At 39.4% G+C, this 25084-nt stretch overlaps 1 protein-coding gene across 1 annotated transcript in view; it reads left to right on the forward strand.

The window, feature by feature from the left end:
- Positions 1–298: 298 nt before the first annotated feature.
- Positions 299–25084, forward strand: part of LOC104657379 (contactin-4) — a 153100-nt gene continuing 128314 nt past the window's right edge. Inside the window, exon 1 of the mRNA XM_030920845.1 lies at positions 299–449. The gene's annotated coding sequence lies outside the window, so the exon portion shown is untranslated. The remainder of the gene's footprint in view (positions 450–25084) is intronic.

Raw genomic sequence — 25084 nt, forward strand, 5'->3', positions numbered from 1 at the left:
AAAGAAGAAGAAAGAAAGAAAGAAAGAAAAGAAAAGAAAGAAAGAAAGAAAGAAAGAAAGAAAGAAAGAAAGAAAGAAAGAAAGAAAGAAAGAAAGAAAGAAAGAAAGAAAGAAAGAGAAAGAAAGAAAGAAAGAAAGAAAGAGAGAGAGAGAGAGAGAGAGAGAGAGAGAAGAGGGGGAAGGAAGGAAAGAAGGAAGGAAGGGAGGGAGGAGGAGGGAGGGAGGGACTAAGGAATTATCTCATGGAAGACTGTTCTTGCATAATAATTGTTTTTTCACTCTGTCTTTCAGCTTGTAGGTTCCAGATTTTTCAAGAACACTCCTGAATGAAGAGCTCACTCTTGCTAAAGTGGGAGGTGAAGTTGTCATTGAGTGGTAAGCCAAAAGCATCTCCAAACCTGTTTACACCTGGAAGAAAGGAAGGGACATATATTAAAAGAAAATGAAAGGTACTGTCTTTGAATTATTTCAATATTTGGTTAACCCGTAATAATTTGTTGGTCTGTATTAATATCTAAGGGGAAGGTGGGGTGACTATCTGCTATTCCTGACTAACGTGTTAAAAAGAACAGAGAAGTTTTGGAAGATGAGTGGTACGTTCTTGATCTTTATAGTCCTTCTGGATTTGGGAATTCTACAAAGCACTCCCTGCAGAGATAGATCACATGATCCCTGCTGAAGACTGCCAGAGCTGCCTGAAGATGAACAGTTAGAAACATCCTCGCTGGGTGCGGTGGCTCAAGCCTGTATTTCCCAGCACTTTGGGAGGCCGAGGCGGGTGGATCACAAGGTCAGGAGATCAAGACCATCCTGGCTAACATGGTGATAACCCCATCTCTACTAAAAATACAAAAAACTAGCCGGGCGTGGTGGCGGGTGCCTGTAGTCCCAGCTACTCGGAGGCTGAGGCGGGGAGAATGGCGTGAACCCGGGAGGCGGAGCTTGCAGTGAGCTGAGATCGCGCCGCTGCCCTCCAGCCTGGGCGACACAGCGAGACTCCGTCTCAAAAAAAAAAAAAGAAAGAAAAGAAAAGAAACATCCTCCTTAATTTTAGCCTGAAATTTTTGTCCCCACCTTTCCCCATCCTAAGTCCTTTGGCATATGTAAATAAGCCCAGGTCTTAATTGCTATGACAACCCTTCAAGTTATATGGCAGTTGGCTATTATGTCTCCTGTTAGTTTCTCCTTTTTTGAGGCTATCTCTAATTTCAAAACTCATTCTTCATGCAGCAGATTATTATGCTTGATTTTATTCAGTTACATCTTTTTGAGACAACAGGTTCTTTTTCTTTCTAATATCTAAACTCTTCGTCTGTGTATTTCTTATACATGAATTACATTTAGAATGCATGTAGTGTATACATGCAAATATATAGGAGTATTTGAGGTTTTACATTAGCTTGCATGAAATGGCAGGTGTCTCTAAGATCTTTTCTTGGCTGTCACCCCTGTAAAATATCCCCTACCTTTTTCTGTAATCTACTTAATCTATTGCAAAATGGTAATTATGCGTGGATCTGTTTGTCACCTATAAGACAAGATTTGCCAGCTGTATATATAATGATTTTAATTAATGCTAAAGGTCAAGTACTCAAGGATGCAAGAAGGAAACCTATAAAAATGTGTATGTATCTACCCTTTACACCTGTACACCTTTGGATTTGCATATACAAATTAGATCTGATGATGACAATGTTGTCTATTTTAACGGTTTTTGTAAACAAACGGTATGGTTTATAAATGGTGTATTCATATATATATTATTTTTTAATGCTTGCTATGGAACAGGGAGTAACACATGTATTAAATTCATAGTATGCATCCCTTTCTGATTTCTAGTATCTCAAGAAAGCAGTGTAGTTCATTGAATGTTGACATGGCATTCAAATTTGTAGCCAAACCTGAAATCAATAGCATAATTGCTTATTTTGCAGTCTTCAACTTGAGATTCATTTTCTATTTTATTTAATTCAGTGTTCCTTAAAATGTGGCACATGAGATTACTTTTAATAGTTATGTACTTACTTTTAATATAGTTGAAATATAACTAGTATGTACCACATGTATTTCTCAGAATAAGGCTACACTTTAAAAGTTTTAATTTTAAAATGACATTAAGACAATAATAATATGAGTATTAGACATGTCAAAAATCATGAAAGAATAAAGTTATAATAATGTTGTAGGTCAATCAGGAGAAGCTAAGCTATGCTACTGTAACAAGCAACCCCGAGTTTCTGGCTTGTAACAACAAAAGGCAATTTCTCTTTCGAACCTAGTGCACATCAGTGGTTTGGTGGTAGCTCTCCTCCTCTCCAAGTCCAGCCTGGTGGACCAAGATGCTCTGGAACATTGCCATTGCAGAAGGAAAAGAGCCAAACATGCATGGGTTCTTAAAGCCTCTACTTAGAAGTGCAGCACTGCACTTTCACTCACGTTTCATTGGCCAAAACAAGTCACATGTTCCTGCAACCCAGCAGTGAAATATAATCTTACTATGTGCCTGGAAGAAAAGAGACAACCTAATATTTTGAACCGTATTAAGGACTACTTTCTGTTGCTACAGCTTAACCATTGTTACAAGCTAATTAAATTACCTTTGGGGAAATAGTATGCCAGTATCAAGAATTCTATATAAGTGAATTTAATTGATTGTTTCCACCACTTGACTTACCACAAAGCTTGTCTTTATCCAGTTTTCATTCTATCTATGCCTGACTTGACTAATATGGTCCAAATATGCTTCAACATTTATTTTGCACTAAAATATATATATTTAAACTGAGGAAACTCCCCATCATTACCTAATTACTGCTATATATCGCCTCCACCTTCACTGGGACCAGGCTAGTCCCAGATTGTCAATATTAGCACTTACTCTCCACATGAGTGCTGTGTTCTCACAGTTCTGATCCTCCTTCCCACCTCACTCAGAATGTATTAACCAGATATGATGATTTTGTTAATGTAAATACATTAAAAAACTGGCCAGGTGTAGCATATAGGGGAATGCTGGGGACTTCAATGTGTGCCCCATCCAAGGGAGACACCTGCCGCTCAGCCGTATAGAGACACGGGTCAGGTACCTCCTCATCTTCTTGTTCTTCAAAAGAAACTAGAAATCTAGACATTTGTTTGAGCTTCCAACTTTTAAATGTCAGCAACTAATTTTTATTTTGATGGATGTACAATACAAATTGTGCTTATAGACCAAGTTTATTTCATGAGCCACTGGTTTTTAACTTCAGAGAAAAACACAGCAAGTGGAACATTTCTTAATTTCTGAAATGGGTGAACAATGAAAAAGATTCTACGATTGTTTCTCATTGGCAGAGAAGAGATTCTGCCATTTTTCTCATTTCTTTCCAATCGAGAAGAGGGAAAATGAAGTGGATGGTGAGCAAAAGCAATTGTAGATGAAACTGATGAGTAAAAAATTTTAGAGCCCCTATTTTAGGAAAGGATTGACCTGGTAGACCAACATGAAGTGCAAAATTCTTTGACTATACAGCATTGAGTAATAATTTCTAATGCACTGCCTCATTAGCCTTAATTCTCTTTTGAGATGTAGAATCTTAGGAATCACAAGGCAAGTCTTTAACCTTTGATTAAAAAGATTATTAATCCCTTAAGTAAAAAATACTGGCATAATACAGTGAAACAACACTTTATGATCAAGCACCCTTTTATTAATGTTCTGCCTAGATTCTATGTTTTGAAAGACTTTGCTAAACTCTTACTTATTGACATTTAATTTCAATTTTAATTAATCAACTGCCTACCAGTGAGTTTACAGTAGTGGTATTAGAAGCAACATTTTAAAAATTAAAGAGGTTTTGTCTCATCTAACCTTATGGTGATATTGTAGTTAGCTAAGTGGATATAGATTCAGAAACACTGGTTTAACGTTAACATGTTCGTTATCTTAAAAATGTGTTTCAAGTATTCAAATGTGTTCTTGTTTTGGCTTCCCATTCTTTTGGAAATATGCAGCATATTCACACTAGCCTTATCTATGTTAATCCAAGCATCTAAACAAAAGATTGAAAATTCAAGTAATTTTATGACATTCTTCTTGGGTAGGCAGAATATCCGTAAACGTAAAACATTTCTTATTGTCTTGTATATGTCTCCAGCAATCAGTGTAGGCAATATCAGGCATTTAAAACAGGGAAGACCTGTCACACAGCTCAAGAGCTTTAGTCCTCAGGAGAGATCTCTAGTCACCATGAATGCAGTTGGAATCATTTGGATGAATTGAGGAATTAAGCTACTAATTGAATAAGGTTGATTATTTTATTTACTTTTAGTTTTTAGATGGAGGGTACTTTGAGGCAGGTAAGACTGAAGTTGACCTATTAAAAACAGAAACATTAAAATACAGAAATAGTAGAATCATTAATAAAAAACCTAGAATCCTAGAATTATAAGGAGCTATACAACCATTGTATCAACCAGGGTGGATGCTTTTGGTTGCAAGTAAGAGAAACCTAACTCAAAACTGGCTTAAGGACAAAAGAGAATTCATTGGCTCATGTATTTGAGAAGATCCAGGATGAATTGCAACTGCAGGTATGACAGGGCTCAGGTGCTCACACAGTATCATCAGGACTCTGTCTCGCTGTCTTCCTGTCTTACCTGCACCTTTGGCCATGTTGGCTTCTTTTCCAAAAGGCTCTCCTCTCCTGCTAGTAGGGTGACTACTGGAGCCACGTACTCACCCTCTTTTCCAATGTATCTCAAGAGTTCCTGAATAGAATCAAATAAGCTTGCTTTGGTCAGTGTCCTTCTCTGGACCAGTCACACTCAAGGAGGATCTGATCCACTGATGAGGCAGACGTGAGTCATGTGCTTGTCCTAAGAGCCACATGGGAAAGCCTGCCTCAAACCATGTGGACTGAGAATGGGACAGGGGTTTTCCCAAAGAAATCAAGCTGCTATCACCAGAAGAAGAGGGAATGGATGCTGCGCAGACACTGATGCCAAATTCCCACCGTAATCACAGAACCCGTCTTCCATGCCAGGGCAGGGATCCCCACAATGGCTGGGCCCACATCCTTCCCTGGTTACTAATAATGATGGAGACCTTACTAATTGTTAGAAGATTATGTCCTTGCAACTTCCACTCATTTTTGGTTTCACTTTATGGAATTTTACAGACAAATTATTCTCCACCACTTCTCACTTCACTTTCTATACTGGGAGGCTACCCTATGTTTTCTTACAATTCTTTTCTAAGCCCAAATGTCCCCCTTGTATCTGATTTCTTCAGACAGCATTGTTTGGCATCCTCTCACTGTTTTGGTCATTTCCAAGCAGTTTTAATAAGGGGAAAAAGTAGCTTTATTTATCTCCACAGAAAAGGATGATGATTATTACTGTTATACTAAAGAGAAAAAATGATCTTCAGTGAGTTTGGATTAAGGCAAGCAAGTGAATGATATATCATAGAAAGACCACTCCCTGCCACTGTTTATTTTTAAAAATTAATGTGGTGCTTAGACAAGAAAGTTTAGTTGTCTGGAAAACCCACTGAGAAAAAATATTTTAGTTTTCACCAAAGCCAAATAAATGAGTAAACTGTTACTCTTGTTAATGTTGTGTAAATAAAGGCTTCTTATTCTTATGCTTAAGAATTTCCCTCCATGCTTTTAAATATTAGACTAATACATTATGTCAAGCATATGGATAGTAAGCAGATATAGGTATGCCATTGAATTTTTCCAAAAAGAATCTCAGACCTACAGCCTGCATGTTGCAGGCATGGGTTTAGAACAGCAGCATAACTCTGTTTTGTGAATCTAGCCAATTCCAGTCTCATTCCATGGATGCAGCACTCACTGGATATTTACCTTTGCTTGGCACTAGAGAGAGAGAAAAAAAGGAGACATGAACCTAGCCCTCAAGGTGCTCATAGACTAGCGCAGAGGCCCAGTAGCACAATATCAATATAAATTTTTCAACAATCCTGAGGCATATGTTATAAAGGTGATATATTGAGAAGGAGTACTGGAAAATGTAGGGCAGCAATAGATGGTGGAGGCCTTGTGTTTTATGTCTGTAGAGTTTAGACTTGAATCAGAAGACCATGGACAGAATTGAAGGATTTTATGCAAGGGAGTACACAGTCATATGCGTGCTACAGAAAGATTACTGTGCCTGTAACATGCAGAAGGAATCAGGGTAGGGCAAGGTTGAGGATGCAGCGAGGGCAATTCCAGGTGGTAGTCTAGGAAGAAAATCACAACACATGGATCACGTCAGTCTTCTGAGAGTGAAAGAGAGAAGGGTGATATACAGGCTATTAAAGGGTAGAATTGAAAATACTTAGTGACCTAGTAAGTAGAAGGATTGAAAAAAGAAGGAGGAAAAAAAGGAAATGACTCCTAGGATCCCACATTGAGGAGCTGGTGAATGGCAGTGCCATTTGCCATAGTAGTAAACAGAGAAGGAGCAAGACTGAGAAGGGGCAAATAAAGAGGTTATTATTAGTGTGTTGAACGTGAGGTGCCTGCAAGTGGTGACGTCGTTCAAATGGGGATTCCCATTCAAATGTCACCTGCTCACAGACACCTTTTCCCAGTAACATACTTAAAATTGTAAAACCCTCACCTTCTTTTCCTAATTTATATATTACAGTATTTGTCACCATCCCACATACTATATATTAACTTTTAATTGTTTATTTATTTATTTATTTATTTTTAGAGACAAGATCTTGTTCTGTTGCCCAGGCTGGACAGCAGTGGTGAGATTATAGCTCACTACAGCCTTGAACTCCTAGGCTCAAGCGATCCTCCCACCTCAGCCCCCTGAGAAGCTAGGATCACAGTCACATGCCACCATGCCCAGCTAATTTTTTTTATTATTATTTTTTGTAGAGACAGAGTCTTGTTATATTGCCCAGGCTGGTCTTGAATTCCTGGCCTCAAGCAAACCTCCTGTCTCAGCCTCCCAAACTGCTAGGATTACAGGCAGAAGCCACCATACCTTGCCCACTTTTTAACTTTATTATCGATCTTCTCCACCCTCCACCCATTGGATCGTAAATTCCATGAGAACAGAAATTTGTGCTGCATGTGTGTGTGTGTGTGTGTGTGTGTGTGTGTGTGTGTGTGTGTGTGTGTTTGGCTAAATAGTACAAATTTAGTCCAGGCACAGTGGCTCACGCCTGTAATCCCAGCACTTTGGGAGACTGAAGCAGGTGGATCACGAGGTCAGGAGATCGAGACCATCCTGGCTAACACAGAGAAATCCCATCTTTACTAAAAGTACAAAAAATTAGCCGGGTGTGGTGGTGGGCACCTGTAGTCCCAGCTACTCGGGAGACTGAGGCAGGAGAATGGCGTGAACCCAGGAAGTGGAGCTTGCAGTGAACCGAGATTGCACCACTGCACTCCAGCCTGAGCGACAGACCCAGACTCCATCTCAAAAAATAAATAAAAAATAAAAAAGTACAAATTTATATTCTTATCGTTCCGGAGGTAAAAATTCTGATATGGGCGTCATTGGTCTAAAATCAAGCTTTCAGCAGAGATGCATTCATTGTGGAGGCTCTAGGGGGAGAATCTGTTTCCAGCTTCTACAGGTCATCTCTATTCCTTGACTCATGGTCCCTTTGCTCCATCTTCAAAGCTTAATGAAAAAGTGAGGGAGGCAGGTCTCAATCAGTAGAGGTTTATTTAGCCAGGGTTGAGGTCATGGCTGAGAAATACATATATCACTGGAGTATCTGTTACTGGTGCTCTTCCAAAAGAGGGTTTAAGGATTTTTCGATATTTAAAAGGGAAAGAACAAGCAAGAGAGGAAAAAAAGGAGGCAGGTGCTTACATTCTTATGAGGCTGTGATCAGCCTCAGTAAATGTACATTTTACATGTGAAAAGGGAGCGTCAAGGAAAAAGTCAGTTATGCATTGGTCGCAGGGTCAGCCAAGGGATAATTTCTGATTTTGTCCTTTTCCTCTCCCTGGGAAGATAAGGTGGTAATTGACATTGTCAAGGTGAGATTCAATGGAATTTGGTTTTAGGGCTAGTTTATACAGGGCATGTGTATCCTGAAAGATTTAGGGGCTCACAAGGAATTTCATTTACGATGCAGGCCATCTGGGGAGATATGCGGCCTTCTATCATTGTGGGAACCTGGCTTATGGGTGAGACTATGATACAGGGTTGTGAAATTACAGCTATCGGCCTGGGAACAAAAGGAAAGCAGTATTGCGTGACTCAGTTCCCAAGCTTAACTTTTTCTTCGGCATAGTGAGTTTGGAGTCCCGAGATTCTATTTTCTTTCATACCAGTAAAGGCAAGTTCTTCCCTATCCCATCACTCTGACCTCCTCTTCTGCCTCCTTCCATTTTGAAAGGCCTTTTTTATTGGGCCTTCTGTGTATGTTTTGTTCCATTCTTTAACACTAGAACACTGCCTGGCATAGAATAAGTGCTATATGAGTGTCCCATAGGAAACTGGAAGTACAGATCTGAGTTGAGGAGTAGAGATAAAGATCCATAGATAAGACATAATCAGTAGATAAGAAGCCATGGAGTGCATTGGAGTGCATACGTTCATCCAGAGAGAGTTCTATAGAATGAGAACATCTCGGTTCAAAGGAAGGTACCCTGAGGAACAGACACATTCAAAGAATGAGCAGAAGCCACGCCTGCTGGGAGGTGTGAAGGAGGAGACCCAAAGAGGTGGAGGAACATCTAGCAGAAAGTAACAAACAGAAGCCAAAGGAGGAGAAAGGTGCAACAAGGAGTAAGCACTTGGTGCTTCCAAGACCTTCCAAAAAATAATGGTGCAACCATGACTGCTGGATTTAGGAACCTTAACATTATCTTGGGCAGAGTACTTTTAGTCCACTGTGGACTAGTTTTGAAGACACAATAAAATTGTATAAACATCCATATTCTTAGGCATATCTTGTCAGAACGAAATACATGTTTAGGTCTGCCTGACCCTCATAGTGTAATCAAATCAAGTCTAGCATTCTGTGAAAATATCCAGCTGAGTCGGCCGGGTGTGGTTCCTCACGCCTGTAATCCCGGCACTTTGGGAGGCAAAGGTGGGTGGATCACGAGGTCAGGATATGGAGACCATCCTGGCTAACACGGTGAAACCCCGTCTCTACTAAAAACTACAAAAAAAATTAGCCGGGCATGGTGGCAGGCGCCTGTAGTCCCAGCTACTTGGAAGGCTGAGGCAGGAGAATGGCGTGAACCCGGGAGGCGGAGCTTGCAGTGAGCCGATATCACTCACTGCACTCCAGCCTGGAGGACAGAGCAAGACTCCGTCTCAAAAAAAAAAAAAAAAAAAAAAAAAAAAGGCAAAAGAAAATATCCAACTGAAATAAGAATGAAATTCATGCTCATGTGTCTTGTTTATAGACACTGATGTCTGCCTCCAAAGTGAAATTGGATCATAACCCTAATTTGCCTCTCTTCCCAAAGGCTTTTGGAAGAGTTGAAATTCATGTAAGACATGGAAGGAAATCCCAGTGCCGGGCTGCACAACTCTGTGTTGCATACAAGGTGTGAAACCCAGGTCAGAAGACAATGCTGGCAGTCTGGGAGGCAAAGCAAATGTGATGGCAGGTATTTGCCCAGAAGGCCTGTGGAATCCTAGTGTGGAAAGGAAAGTTTATTGCTTCAGGCATTCTGTTTCTCTTCTGGAGGCAGTGTCTATATATGTGCTCTTAATGAGAAACCTGCCCTCAGGATATCTCTTACAGTTGCTGCAGAGCTATAGAGCTCTGTTATTAGGAATTCTGCCCTGGGGAACAATTATGTTATTGCAATAATTAGAGGCAGTTCATCTCCATAATAATGGAAATCCTGCCTTGGAGGCAAAACAACATCAAAGCAACATGAGCATCATTGCTCTAGTTGGAATCTGTTGCCCTGCTTATTGGTAGTACTATCATTTTAATTTTGCATATGCAGTTACGAGAGAGAGCTTATACTGCTCTTCAAATTCAGACCTAGAACTTCTTTCCATTACTTCAGTTTGTCTCTCCTAGAGCCATGGATAAAATAGTTATGGTGTTAAGCTCTCCTGAAGTGCAGTTGCAAAAGTGTTTAGGGAGATTTGCATTTTAAAAATGTTTGTCAGAATCCATAGGCCCAGTCCTCTGGGAGACCCCATAAACTTACCCTCAGCCACAAGCCTTTTTCTATGTTGGTATAGTGTGTCGTTATTTTATGGCCAGGGTTAAAATGATGACTAAATCCAGTGACTACCTGAGATGGATCTGACCCTTTGTTCTAGTCATGTGGCATAGTAATACCACAAGACATACATGTGGTTACACAACTCAAAACATATAATGGAATTTGTATATGAAACTACTTTTTAAAAAGTGTCCAATCTAAAGGTAACACTTGATTTAACAAAAAAAAAAAATCTTTCGAAGTGTCTCCCATATTAATCCCCTCCTTGCAAGTCTTTTGCCATTCCCCTGGTTTTCAGCCCTTATTGTCTCTTGTGTGAATTTTACAGCGATTCAACCAACCTCTTAAATGATTTCATTGGAACCAGCCCTCACCCAAATCTTCTACAAGATGAAACTTGCCACATCACACCTTTGAGAAATTCAGTTTAATGAATATCTGTCATGTTTCTCCCTGGTATAAGATGTATTTGAGATTATCAACATAAACTAATTTTTTTTGTTTTTACATTAAACAACCAATTTTTTTTTATTATACTTTAAATTCTTGGATACATGTACAGAATGTGCAGGTTTGTTACATAGGTATACACATGCCATGGTGGTTTGTTGCACCCATCAACCCGTCATCTACATTAGGTATTTCTCTTAATGCTATCCCTCCCCTAGCCCCCCAACCCCTGACAGGCCCTGGTGTGTGATGTTCCCCCCCTGTGTCCATGTGTTCTTATTGTTCAACTCCCACTTACAAATGAGAACATGTGGTGTTTAGTTTTCTGTTCCTGTGTTAGTTTGCTGAGAATGATGGTTTCCAGCTTCATCCATGTCCTTGCAAAGGACATGAACTCATTCTTCATTTTTTTTTCTTTTTTTTTTTTTATTATTGTACTTTAAGTTCTAGGGTACCTATGCACAACGTGCTGGTTTGTTGCATATGTATACTTGTGCCATGTTGGTGTGCTGCACCCATCAACTCGTCAGCACCCATCAATTCGTCATTTACATCAGGTATAACTCCTAATGCCATTCCTCCCTACAACCCCCTCCCCATAACAGGCAACATAAACTAATTTAAATCAAGGTTCTACATGTGTCATAGAAAAGGAACAAAACAATTTCTTCCATGATTTAACAGACTTTTTATATTATCATAGTTATAAACTTCATATTTACATCTATTGATTATTTAATTAATGTTCATTTTCCCTAAGAGGTTGAAAGGGCCATGATGAAAAGCGCGATTTGTGTAGGAGCATACAGGTTCCCCAGCTCCTTGTGCTATACCTAGAGTAGAATAGGCACTAATGTTCTTGTATGAAATGAATGAACCAACCGAAATCATCTGATTCTTGGAGGGGATTGGAGAAAAGGTGGTGATAGGATATTTAGGTGTAAGGAGCAGCAGGAAAGAAATGTATTTGAAAGGAAAGTAGAGAGAAAGGTTTGAGCAGGGGGAGATAAAACTGGGACATCTCTCAGAATCCAGTTGAGAAAAGCATTGCACGGCAAGCCAAGAAGCTTGCATTTCACTGGGAAACAGACAGAGTGAGGGAATGATTTTGTCCTGGAGCTTCACACTTCCTTTTCAGTTATCACCTGTCCTCCATTGGTTGAGTTCAGTGTCTGTACTCAAGTAGTATCTGCTGTAATTTACCATACACCCACCTGGGAAAGCACTTCGATTTCCTAAGGCAGTGTTTCTCCATTCCCAGAGCAAAGATCCAGTGGTCGTTCCCAAACTTAGCTCTGTAGCTCAATGCCAGGCTGACTGCAGCAAAATCAACTGAGATATATTTTAGAAAGCAGAGTCCCACTCTCCTTCTTCAAAGATGCTTTCTCAGGAATTCTGAGATGGGGCCCAGGAATCAGAATACTTGTTTCCCATATGATTTTAATGCACACTCAGGTATGACAATGTAGCAGTGGCTTCCCATTGACTTTAGGATAGACACTAAGTCTTATGAGATGACCAGAAAGGCTCTGTATGCTACTCAGGCTCCTGCCTGCTATCCTACCAGCTGTCTCACTTCACTCACCTTTACCCTCAGTTCTTGAGCACATGGACCTTCTCTCATTTCCTCAAATGGCCTTCTTCCTCTTGCTGCAAAGCCTGAGAACCTGCTGTTCTCCTTGCCTGAAATGCTCTTATCCAGGCCTTGAAAAACTACAGTCCACAGGCCACATCCAACCCTCCACCTGTGTCTGTACAGTTGGCAAACTGAAAATGATTTTACATTTTTAAATGGCAAGAAATAAATCAAAAGAAAATATCATTTTGTGACACATAAAAATTATGCAAATGTCAAATTTCAGTGCCCACAAATAAAGTTTTACTGGACAGGACACAGCCATACTCATTCATTCACAAATGGCCTGTGACTGGCGGCTCTTATGCTGCAAGGGCAAGATTGACTAAGTGGGACTGATCCCACCCAGATCAAAAAACTTAACATAGTTACTCTCTGGCCCGTTACAGAAAAAGTTTGCCAAACTCTGGTCTAACTTGTGGTACATTTCTGGAAATGTGGAGTTTTAAAACGTCTTCATAGTAACATGATCTTCCCCCACCTTGGGTTTTTTGTTTGTTTTTTGTTTGCTGTGTCTTTTATTTGTACTTTGTGACTTACACTTTTGATTAAATTGTCACTTCCAGCATGTCCATCTTATCCAAAGCAGAGGGGAAGTAAATTTGGTTGGAGGTCCAAATTATCTCACTTTGCTCTCTAGAGCAGTGTCTCCCAGCTTTTGCCAGGAAGAACTTATTTTCATGCCCCCAAAATCTGAACTCCCTGGAGAAATCAGAGCTCAAGGGAGCTTTAAATGTGAAGACACAGAGGGTGAGGGATGGTGGCAGTGGAGAGAAAAGTAGATACCTGGTTATCTTCCCTGTATTTCTGAACAACCAGTAAAAAATTGAAATAATGGGAAATCTCCATCCTTGGTTGAGGATCCATGGTTTTGCATGGACTATTTTATACAGGTGTTTTAAGTTTATGATGATAAATATTTATGAACGGTCTAGTTCAGTTGAAGAAGGAAAGAGAAGACAGCCATCACAGGACTTGCTTTCTAGAGGTTTATAAAATTCAGCTACTGTGACTCTGTATACACACATGAAACAATTTAGAAACCACCAGCGAAGCAGAAATTAACATAATATAGTCCAAATAGAGTCCATAGCAGTGCTTAGGGAACAGACAGGGAAGAGACTCTTAGCCAGGCAGGGTCTGCCAAAATCAGCTTCCAACAGGAAGTGAGTTAAGCCTTTGTGAAAGAAAATGCTTCACAGACAGCGGAAGACAGGGAAGGGAGAAGTCTCATGCTGTAGCCCATGTACATGCAGCAAGCCATGTACAAGAAATGAGGGTAAGAGAGGGACCCAGCCAGGCGGAGGAGTTGCTATCTGCAGCATTTACATGGAAGAGGTGGAAGGACAAACATCAACAGGAAGAAGCTACAGGTTTAACTAGAGTTTATTAACACTGTAAAATAATATGAATGGATATAAAATAGTAGTGCCAGAAACACTGTGAGTCAGCTTAACTGTGAAGAAGTTTGGGAATCTCTAGCCATTAAGTAGAAATGAGACTTTGATCTCCTGTTATATCACTTATGTATTTATGAATACATTTTAGGCTTTGGGGATCCTTGGGGATTTAGGTTACTTATTACTTTGGCTCTAGTCCTGTATTTCATGGTTAACCTTTGGCCATTTTTATCTCTGTAAAAAAATGAGCACTTTCAACCCTCCTTCTGTCAATAATAATAGTAATACCTAGCGCTTTTTCTTTTTTTGTCTTTACTATGCCCTCTGCTTAATTTCTTTTAATCCTCGTAAAAGTGTTATGAGATCAGTCCTATTATTGGGACTCCATCTTTTAGATAAGGAAACCAAGGCTGGAAGAAAGCAATTTATTTACCTTACCTAAGGTTGCAAAGCTTGATAATGTTAAGTCTGGAATTCAAATCCAGGTCTCACTCATTGCATCCATGTCTACCAGGTTTGCTTGAGGAAGGAACAAGCACTAGATGCTTCTCTCTAAGGTTTAAAAGGGAGATAAAACCTTTCATTACCTCCCTGGCATAGGACTGGCATAGCAGCTTTTCCTGTTATTCATGTCATATTTTCAATAATAAATTCGCAGCGTTCAGATCCATAGCTTTATCATTTCCTGAGGGGGAGAATGGTAGGATGGTCTGATTTCAGGGCTGGGTTAGAAATATCTAAACCCTTTGGAGAAGCGGTAAATTAAGTCCTTGAACTACCTCAGCCGTGCCTTTGTTCAGAGAAAATAGCTCTGTATCATCAAATGGAGTTAAGTGATCATGAAAATATTCAAACCAAAGTGGCATGTAATTAAGAGCAATTAGAACTGAAGTGATGTGACTGGATATTAAAACCAGACAGGCAGTGCTTTGTGCCTTCTCAGTAGAGACAAGGCAGATAATTTGGGTTCCTCCTAACTTTGTCATCTCTAGAAATAAAATCTGTTAGACTGCTTAGATGTATTGATGCCATGTAAATATTGAAGGTCTTGGATCATATACTAAGTTCGACCCCTATATTTCCGTTATAGAGTTTTCTTTTCATATTTCAATCACAGATACTCCAGAGTTAATTAGATCTCTACTAGTAAATATCCATCATGATGTTTCTAAATCCCTTTTGCCAAATGATCTAATTAGAGCAACACTTGGCTTTCTATGTAATTACAACATATGGTACCCAGAGGGTACATATAGTAGAATTATAGGTTACCTGATGAGAAATCCAGGTGGTGGGTAAAAGACTCCATTAAATAGAGTAGGTGTGTGTGGGGGGGGTATGGGCGTGGGTGTTAATGTACACCATTCCTCCTACAGTTCTCCCCAGGATAAGTAATATTTTGTAATTCAACTGTTCTTCCCACATGAAACAACATGATTATATCATGGAACAGGAGTTTAAAATTCAAAAGAAAACAAATAATTGATGACATTAGGATAAATTTTTTAACCTTCCATGCCCCTAAAAGTGATCAATTATAGTAAGTTAGCAAGGCTGAAAGCAGCTCTGTGTAAGATGCATTATTTGATGGAATGTATTCCTCCAAGCAAGATCACTTACCCAAATTGCTAAATATAAAACAAAGATGGGACCGAATCCTTCAACCATAAGGAAAGAATGGTTTCTTAATGCCTATTTGTAATCTCTGGAAGTAGCCTACCCACATTAGATAGGTAATGAGTTCAGTGTTGGTTTGTTGAATTTGAAAGGCTTATGCACTGTTCTGCTGAAGCCCACTAGCAAGGGCTCAAAAGAGTGGATTCTGCACATCCGTTCCCAGCTCCCTCTTCAGTGATAGTTCACATTCATAGCTTGACATTGGCCATCAGGAGAGTATTTACACCATGGAAATAGACCCACTTCAAGGGTGTTTTTTCTAGAGCCACTGTGTTAAACATTTACAGAACACCACTACTTGTGGGCATATGCAGCTCAGAGTTGGCCATGCCAGTTTAAAGTCCCTGGGACAGATCAGGTGGAGAAACAAGACTTTCCAAATTGTTACCTTTGAAGTAATAAGGGTGTGTGAGGTTCATTAAGAGAAAAGGGAAAAGCAAACGGGTTGGGGACTCTTCTGATTTATGCAGAGTATGCATGAAAGAGAAAAAGAAACAGAAAAAAATTTTCAGGAAGCTAAACAGAGAACCACAAAATAGGGCTGCTGTGAAATTCTAGGTATCATGAATGGACAGTGGTCAACAATGTCAGCTGTGGCCACAAAGTCATTCAGGATGAGACCGCCAATGATATATATTTAGTGACAATGAATTCACAAGTGACGTTGAAATAAATACTTTTGATAAATGTGAAAGCTGTACTGGCTGGATGGTAAGCAGCCAGATGCAGTGGATCTTTTTGCAGGTGTTAAGTAAGGAAACGGAAACTTAGATATACTGCAAGAGAGTGACATATTTGTGGCAAGGATATCATGAGGATGGAGGAGATTGGGGAATATTTATAACCTGAGGGAAATCACACTGTGTCGAAGAAGGAGTTAAAGATATAAGGGAGGGGAGATGATTCTCAAGGAGAGAGCAGGAGAATGGACTAGAAATCAATTATTGTGGGAAATGAGGAGGAACCTGTCTTCTCTGTGGGTAGGAAGAGAGGATGAGTAAAGTCTCAGAGAAGTTAAGGGTGAAAGAGGGAGTTGAGGAATTTCGTATGGCATAACTTTGACCTCAGTCTCAATAAAATGAGAGTCACAGTCATCTTCTAAAAGTATGGTCATGGAGGTGATTGTGCACTTGAGGAAAAGGGAGGCCTGGACTATGTTTTATGGTCAATGTGATAGAAATAACATTTGAATTGAGCTTTTTATGTTTTCAGTTGCTTCCACACGTGTTGACTTTCCCACATACTGATTTGCTCTAAAGAGTTTTATTCCAAAAAAGGTGGTTTGTTCCAAAGGATGCATAAAATTGTTATAGAAAAATGAGGCTGACTGCTGTTAATACCAAGAAAGATATTTTTCAGGTGAACGCAATGTGTTCCAACTCAGAAGGAAAATAGTGCAATTTAAAATGACTCTTATCCTTTCTCATTTTCTCAAGGACTTTCACTCCTTCAGTCATTCCTGCTCTTTCTCTACATCATCAAACTCTCCCTCTTCTCCTCTTCCTATTGGATTATTCCTTCCAGCACATCTGCATCTTCCTCATCCACTTTGCCTCCTTTGCTCTGTCTACTTTCCCTTTCTCTCTAGGCAATCTCCTCCCCTCCCATAGCTGTAAACACCGTGTGTGTACTGACAACTCTCAAATGTGTGTCTTCAGTACAGGATTCTCCCCTGAGCAATGTAGGCTTAACATCCCTCAGAAGGAACTCACTCCTGCCACCAATCTCCACCCTGAACCTTAGTCAGTTATACACCATATCTCTCTGATTGCTTGAGCCTGAAACCTAGAAATCACTGCTAATTTCTGTTTCATCACCCCATATATCCTATGCATTAATAAATTTAAAACTCTACTTCCAAAGAATATAATCTATCTCCTTCTTTCTATGTGCATTGCTGGTGCCTTGGCCCAACCACCCTCATCTCTTGCCCAGATTGTTGCAGTAGCACCGACTGGTTGCTCTGCTTCTATACTCATTCCCTTCCAATCTGTTCTCTGTGCTGTAGCCAGAATGGTCTCTCACAAAATGGAAATCAAATCTCATCACAAATGCTTAAGATAGAAGCTAAGCTGTTGAACACAACCTACAAGGCATGGCATGATCTGGCTCCTTGTTGTATTATTTTTGTGTTTTGTTTCATTTCCCCTCCCTTACATCTTTAATTCCTTCTTTAACTCCCTTTCCCTGGCTGTAAGTGCCAGTGGGTCTGAGGCCATGTATACCACATTTCTCACTATAACACCAGTGCCTCCTTTCCTCTTCAATTTCTTCTTTGCATTTTTCTGAATTTGTAATTGCATATTTACGTTTTCATTGACTTTACTGTTATCTGCCTTCCTAAACTGGCCTGTAAACTGTGTGAGGACAGGATCTACCTGGTTTCATTCGCCACTATTTATCCAGCACTAGCCCTGGAATACAACTTAGGGCTTTAGTCAATATGTGTTCAATAAATGAAGAAAGAAATCGGTGAACTTACAGCCTCATTTCACAAGGACTAGACACTTCTTCTTCAAAAATAAAAGCAATAGAAATGATAAAAGTAATTTAGTGAGTTGGAATGATGGAGAATTATCAGTGGAAAAATTAAATGGCAGCAATAAAATTAGCACATAGAAATACTTTCAGTATAATTCACAGGTCCGGTTGTGTCTGTCTTGCTACCCAATCAAAGAAAGAAACATAATTAGTTACAGCCATAGTGTTTATAAGATTAAAAACAATTGATTTGTCCAATAGTAAAATCTTAGCAAAATCTTCCTCATGAGACACAATTACTACAGTAGATACAAGATTTCACAGATGTGCCTTATAATTTTCATACATTTGGCAAATTACATGGTGATGAAGGACACCTTAGTAAATTAACTTCTGTGAGGTAGGGCCAAGTATAGAGCCTTTTTAATGGTGAAGCTCGATGTAAGGGTACGGTTGTAAATACTACATCAATATTTCCCAACACTAGTTCTTGAGATGGGGTGGGAGGTGATGTATAGGGTATAAAGTCGTGTTCTATAATCAAATAAGTATAAAATGTACAATTTAAACATTTTATATTGCAGACTCTCTCAGAATCCTTAATATGTTCATTACACTGAGAATCTTTAAGAAGCGTGGTTCCCAAATTTATCTAGAAATCAATTTTACTGCACAGAATACTTCAAGGCACTAGGGTTGCAGGGAGCAAAAACTTCGGAAAGCTTTCCTCTAAGTGGATATAAGGCTTTATTTACTTTAGGAATTCCATGATTAATTTTCATAACTATGATTGTATAAGGACGGATTAGAAGAAAATGCAAGATTATAATTACTGGCAAGAATAGGGAGTGCACCTATTGTGTGTCCCCAATCTAGACGAGGTGTATACTATACAGTAGGGCAAAGAGGATAATGAGGGCAAACGTCAGAATGCCAACTTTAGGGTGTACAAAGATGCAAGTTCCATGGGACGATCAGCAAACAGGAGAATCATTTAGCTCACAGCTGATTCCTCTCCACAGAGTCAACGATGAAGAAGGCTTGGTAAAAGCTACAGAGAGTCTCAAGTTTTTCCTGACATATTTTTCCACAGGCTGTTAGACCTAAAACTGAATAGCTAAATCGAAAGCAAACCAGCTATCCCATTATAGGATAATGGCATGAACAACTCAAGCCTACAATTAGCCCAGGGAGAACAGGGCTTTACTTCTAGTTCCCTCAAGTGTGGAAGAAGCAAAGAGTTAGAGCACAGTCAAATGAGAAGGAACACTCAGCAAGTTCTTAGCAATTGCACCATCTTCGTTCTTGATTTAACATACAGTGTTTTATGTGGATTAGTGAATACTTGGTTATAGAGATGCAGATGTTATTTAGATTGTTACATTGTTTATTTTTAGACTCCTAGGTTTTATATACATATATATATATATTTTGGAGAAAGAGTCTTGATCTGTTATCAGGCTGGAGTGCAGTAGTGCAATCTCGGCTCACTGCAACCTTCGACTCCCTGGTTCAAGCGATTCTCCTGCCTCAGCCTCCCCAGTAGCTGGGATTACAGGCACATGCCACCACACCCAGCTAATTTTTGTGTTTATAGTAGAGATGGGGTTTCACATGTTAGCCGGGTTGGTCTCAACTCCTGACCTCGTGATCTGCCCCTCCTCAGCTGGTAATATTTTTAATGGCCACAACAGTTACCTAGCAATTGATTTGGAAGTGTTTGCGATGCTGGGAACAGATACCCATATGATGCACTTTGCCTACAGGTGTTTGTACTTGTATATGTGATTATATAATAATGGAATTGTAGTTCCATAGTAAAAATAAAATAAAATCCACGGATGAATTTTCCTCGGTAGCTCTAATAACCTTTACCTGTATCACTCAAACAAACATAGTCACAAACCAAGGACATGGTTCAGAGAAAAAATGAATTTTGTGTTTTGCATTTTTTTTTTCGGTTGTTGCTTTGTTTTGGTTTGGTTTTTGTTCCACACCCTCGAATACCAACAGAAATATAAAACCTCCTTTATTAAATTTTACTTTAACAGCAACATTTGAGATAACTAGAGCATAGATTTTTTTTTTTCCATTTGATTCTCAGGAGCACAATAGCACAGAGTTGAAACATAAATCTAAGCAGTAGAATTTTAAAGCTAAGAGCAGCATATAGCCTAAGAACTCCTGAACTGGCTCCTCCTCCATGTGACTGCATTCATTTCCGTTCTGACCATCATGCAAAGTTGAGCCCCGTGATGTTGGTAATGAACTTTTATTATTTCTGCTACTCCATAGAACCATTTTGTATTTATTTTTTAATATGTCACACATTTTGCTCTCCTTGAATACTAGACTCTATTAAACACCTACCAAAAACACAGCAAAGCAGAATGTAACAAAACTAACAGGAATAATTTCAAATTTCAATGATAGCCTCTGTCTTTATTTAAACAAATATTTGAGGCAACTGAAGTAAAAAATAATATGAATGCCTCTCTTGAACTTTTCCAGAACCTTGTCTAAGGCTACTGCTACTGCCTTAGACTGGGTGTCCTGTAACAAACTCAGATGACATGTTGCATACAGAAGGTTTACACGGGAGTTGCTCTCTGAGATACACCTGCAGGGAAGTGAGAAAGCAGAATTGAATAGAGAGAGAAACTGCCCTGCATTGGTTGTGCAACCGGGCTTCAGCCAGTCCCACTGAGAGCTCTGGAGCTCAGATAGCCCTTCAGAGTGGTCTTACCTTGAGGCAAGGAATGTGGTCTTTAAATCCCTGATGAGCCAGTCATGGGCCTCAGATCATCACCTATAAGGGGTATAAGCTTAGTGGAGGCGAGTTCCCCACTTCAGGGGGTAATTCAATGAGTGATACAGCTTTAAGCTGCCCATATTCTGGTCAGAGTTGTTGGAGGTAGAATGCATTGGCCTGAAGGAGGGAATCTGGGTATAGAGTACTCTTTCATATAATTATAAGAGATGGCTGTATGGCACCCTTATCATGGAAAGAAACATTTGGAACTACTCATTATTTAAAAAAAAAAAAAAAAAAAAAATGTCTTCTGTTAGCCAATTAGTCTTCAAAGGATGCCCAGAGGAATCTGTCCGAATTTCTCATCATGTTCGAAGCATAAGTTGTAACTGATTCTTTCTTGGCAAGGGAACGCAGTGTGTGATTCCTCTGCCTCATTTCCTTTTCTGATCCCCTCTTCAAAAAGCGGACTCAAGGAATATGACCTAGACAGTATCCCCACTTTTAGCCTTGGGGACTCTCCGTTTTATGAATTCCCTTTCTCCTTTTCCACCCTCTGTCTCTTAAAAATGTCTGGGCACCTCCCCATCTCAGCCTTTATCCACTCTTCCTTACCTTTTGTCAAAGATTGTCAACAACTTCATTTGAGGAAGGAAAGAGGGAGGGAGGGGACAGGGAGGAAAGGAGGAAAGCAAATCTGAAGAAAATGAAAAACTTCTATATCAGATCAATGAAACCACCTCTTCGCCTAGTCCCTATGACTTTTTATGCAAGAGAGTCAGTGTCTTTTATCTGCCTTGACTTGCATGAAAAAAGGACACTTTAATTAACATAACTTAGTACATACCCATTGCCTAGAGGATAGATTTGTGTCAACCTAAAAAAATGAGAGCTAGAGAAATAGAACCCATTGTATATGCATCACAATGTAGTTATGCATTCAAATTCATTTGGAAGTTTTCAAAAGTGAGATAGAAGATTGTAATGCAGAAATGTTCTGCACAACTTATAGATGCATGTCATCTTAGATAAGAGTAGTGTCCAGAGAGTCTCTTCTTTCAAGGATGTATATCTTTTCCTGTAACTAATATAATCTCTGATTATTAGGATTTTAGGGCTAAATGAAACTTTAGAGATAAACAGACGGTGGGTTTCAACTACCAGTTGAAAACTGTTTTTCAGCCATTCTTGGGGGATGTAGCATATCTGCATTGTTGAAAATGGTTCATTGCACACCGATTGTCAGAGGAAGTGGGGATGGGGGAGAGGTAAGGGGAGAAAGGAGGGTGAATATGAGTGTATGATATATAAGATATATCATAAGATATATCATCCCCAAGCAAGGGGATGCTTTGGAAAATCCCTCCTGAACATTCTGTCATGCATGGCTTTCCAAGCCATGGGATTTATTGGTTTCCCCACTACTTTTGTTTTACATTTACGGTAAAACTGAGGTTAGATGATTTATGACACGTCTCTTAACTAACTATTGACATGTATGTGCTCATTTACATTATGTCTCACTGTAAAGGAATAAAGCTTTCTAGCAGAAGAGTATTTAGAGCCCCACCAGAAGGTTCCAAAAATCGTCCAACCAGGGGTTCACTGAAATGAGCTTTCTTTGGCAAGCACAGCATATTAGCTAGCTCCATGTTTAATTTTTTAAAATTAGGTTCCAACATTTATAATTTGGCACATGTCCTGTAATCCAGACTTCGGACATCTCTTCAAAAAACTAAAGGATCTGCAACAGACAGCTTGCTCTTTTTTTTTTTTTTTTTTTTTTTTTTTTTTTTTTTTTGAGACAGAGTCTCACTATGTTGCCCAGGCCGGAGTGTAGTGGTGTGGACATGGCTCACTGCAATCCCAAACTCCTGGGTTCAAACAATCCTTCCTTCTTAGCCCCCATGTAGCTGGGACCACAAGTGCACACCACCATGCCCAGCTAATTTCTTAACTTTTTGAAGCAGTGAGGTCTCCCTTTGTTGCCCAGGCTGGTCTCAAACTCCCGGGCTCAAGCAATCCTCTCACCTTGTCCTCCCAAAGTGCTGGGATTACAGGTATGAACCACTGCCCCCAGCCAGCCTGCATTTCTGTATGGCAATACTTATCCAGAGCTAAGAAGAGTTATCCTTTTAGCAAAAACATGAAATCTTCAGTTAGCCATACAATCCTTGTATCCCACATTAAAATGTGGTGTCAGTTGCTGCTTATCATTTTTTTCACATTGTAGTTTTTCTTACAGTAAACATAAAACATTTTTTGTGTCTGTTTCTCTATCAAAAGTGAAAATAAGAAAATGTAGTCAAAAAGACCACACACTTCAAGAAAATACAGGAAAAGAGTATGTTTTCTTATGCCCCATAACAAATTTTCCTGTGTCATGAAGGAAAGCAAAACATGTCATGAAATCCTTCTTGCCAGCTTCATTCATTTTTATGACCTACCTACCCCCTGTAGGCAATGGTGCGTGTAGATCTAGACCTAGCTCTGTCCCTTTATGTTACCAATGATCATTTCAGAAGGAGAAGAAGGTTTTAAATCCTCAGACTACCTGTGGAAGTCTGGACAAGAAAACTATTTCCTCACATCTATAATAGTACAGTGTTCTGGCCGGGCGCGGTGGCTCATGCCTGTAATCCCAGCACTTTGAGAGGCTGAGGTGGGTGGATCATAATGTCAGGAGATTGAGACCATCCTGGCGAAGACGGTGAAACCCATCTCTACTTAAAAAAAAAAAAAAAAAAAAAAAAATTAGCAGGGCTTGGTGGTGGGCGCCCTGTAGTCCCAGCTACTTGGGAGGCTAAGACAGGAGAATGGTGTGAACCTGGGAGGCAAAGTTTGCCGTGACCCGGAGATTGCACCACTGCACTCCAGCCTGGGCAACAGAGCGAGACTGTGTCTCAAAGAAAAAAAAAGAAAAGAAAATAGTACAGTGTTCTTTTTATTTTACCGTGAATGGTTAATAGTAGAAACTGTATTTTCTTTTCACTAGAGATTGTACTAATCTACTCTTGTTATTTTTTGGTTTTTTGTTTTTCTTTTTGTCTTCGTTTGCTCTGTCATACTGACATGAATGACAAGTTGTCAATTAACCCTCTTCCCAGATTGTATTAAAATCTGAGTATAAAAGCTACAGCCAGATCCCTATCTCTTCCATTATAGGTACCAGACATCTAACAACACCCAAGTGAGGGTTTTCTGTATAATTTTTCCTACACAGCTGATTGTCAGCCTACTTAGTGCTGGTAGATAAAACAGAGAATTAAACTTGCCTTTAAGCCAGGAAATTATTCTGTTCTAACGTTATTGCTCATATTAAACTCCTGTGCCTTTAAAACTGTCTCTATTAAATGAATATTCACTGGGTGCATTGTTTATTCAATTTAATTGTAGGGAGAAAAAAAAACTCATACAAGGGAAATGGTTGTTTGAACTGGTTTTTACCAGTCACAAGCCATGTGAATGAGTGTCCAATTAAATAGTGGCTCACTAGGACTTGTGTAATAGTAACATCTGTTATCTTAATTAAACAAGTTACTATATAAAGGCACTTTCATAGCTCACTTTGTTACAGTAGGTTCTGACCTAGAAACTCTAGGAAGGTTTGTTCTCTTTGTGGGATTTTGTTGGCGGTGGCATTCCCAGTTGGCCCCATTATACTATAACCCTGACAAGCTCTGTGACCTACAAACCCACAATATGTTCAAGCCCACAGAGCCTAGAGAGAAGAAGAAACTGACGTTTGTGATGCAAAGTGGAACAAATAAAATAGTAAAAACCCTGAGTAGGAGTGCTTCATACGTATTTTGACAAACTTGGGTGTTGTGACTGAGAGACAAGTGATGGTGGTTAAAAGAGAAAGGAAAGTGAACAAGTATTTATTGACCCTCCATTGCATGTTAGACTTGCAGGAAAACCTGTATCTGCGGGCACAGGCCTACAATCCTGTATCTGTATCTTTGAAATCCAAAAGCTCTGAAAACAAAAAAAATATTTTTCTGTCTTTTTCTTCTCTTATTAATCTATTTGTTTATTTCTGGCAGGTTTGGAGCAAACTCATTTGGTGGCAAAACTAAACTGAGACTGTTGATAGACTTTGTCTTTATTTACCCATGTTGAATCACAGAAATATAATATGTTGGGTTGTGAGATACTAAACCACACTTTTCTTGGGATGTTATATAAAATAAATATACTATAGTGTTTTTAATATTTGAAATCCTGAATGCCAAAACACAACTTTCCTTGAGAGTTTTTGATAAGGGGTTATGTATTAGACCATTTTTAAAAGGTAAAATAACTGAGGCTCATTGATACTGTCTTTCTGAAAAATAGACAACTAATCAGCCCCTCCAGTGATTTCCCATTCACTTCAAATAGTCTCTTCTTGCCATATCCTGCAGTGTCCTACATAACCAGGCCCCTACTATCTCTCTGACCACATCTACTGCTTGCCAGCTCATTCTCTTAGCTACAATCACACCAGCTTTGCAGTTCCTCAGTGATATCTAGCTCTTTT

Source organism: Rhinopithecus roxellana, chromosome 1 (assembly GCF_007565055.1).
Source record: "Rhinopithecus roxellana isolate Shanxi Qingling chromosome 1, ASM756505v1, whole genome shotgun sequence".
Classification (NCBI taxonomy): Eukaryota; Metazoa; Chordata; class Mammalia; order Primates; family Cercopithecidae; genus Rhinopithecus; species Rhinopithecus roxellana.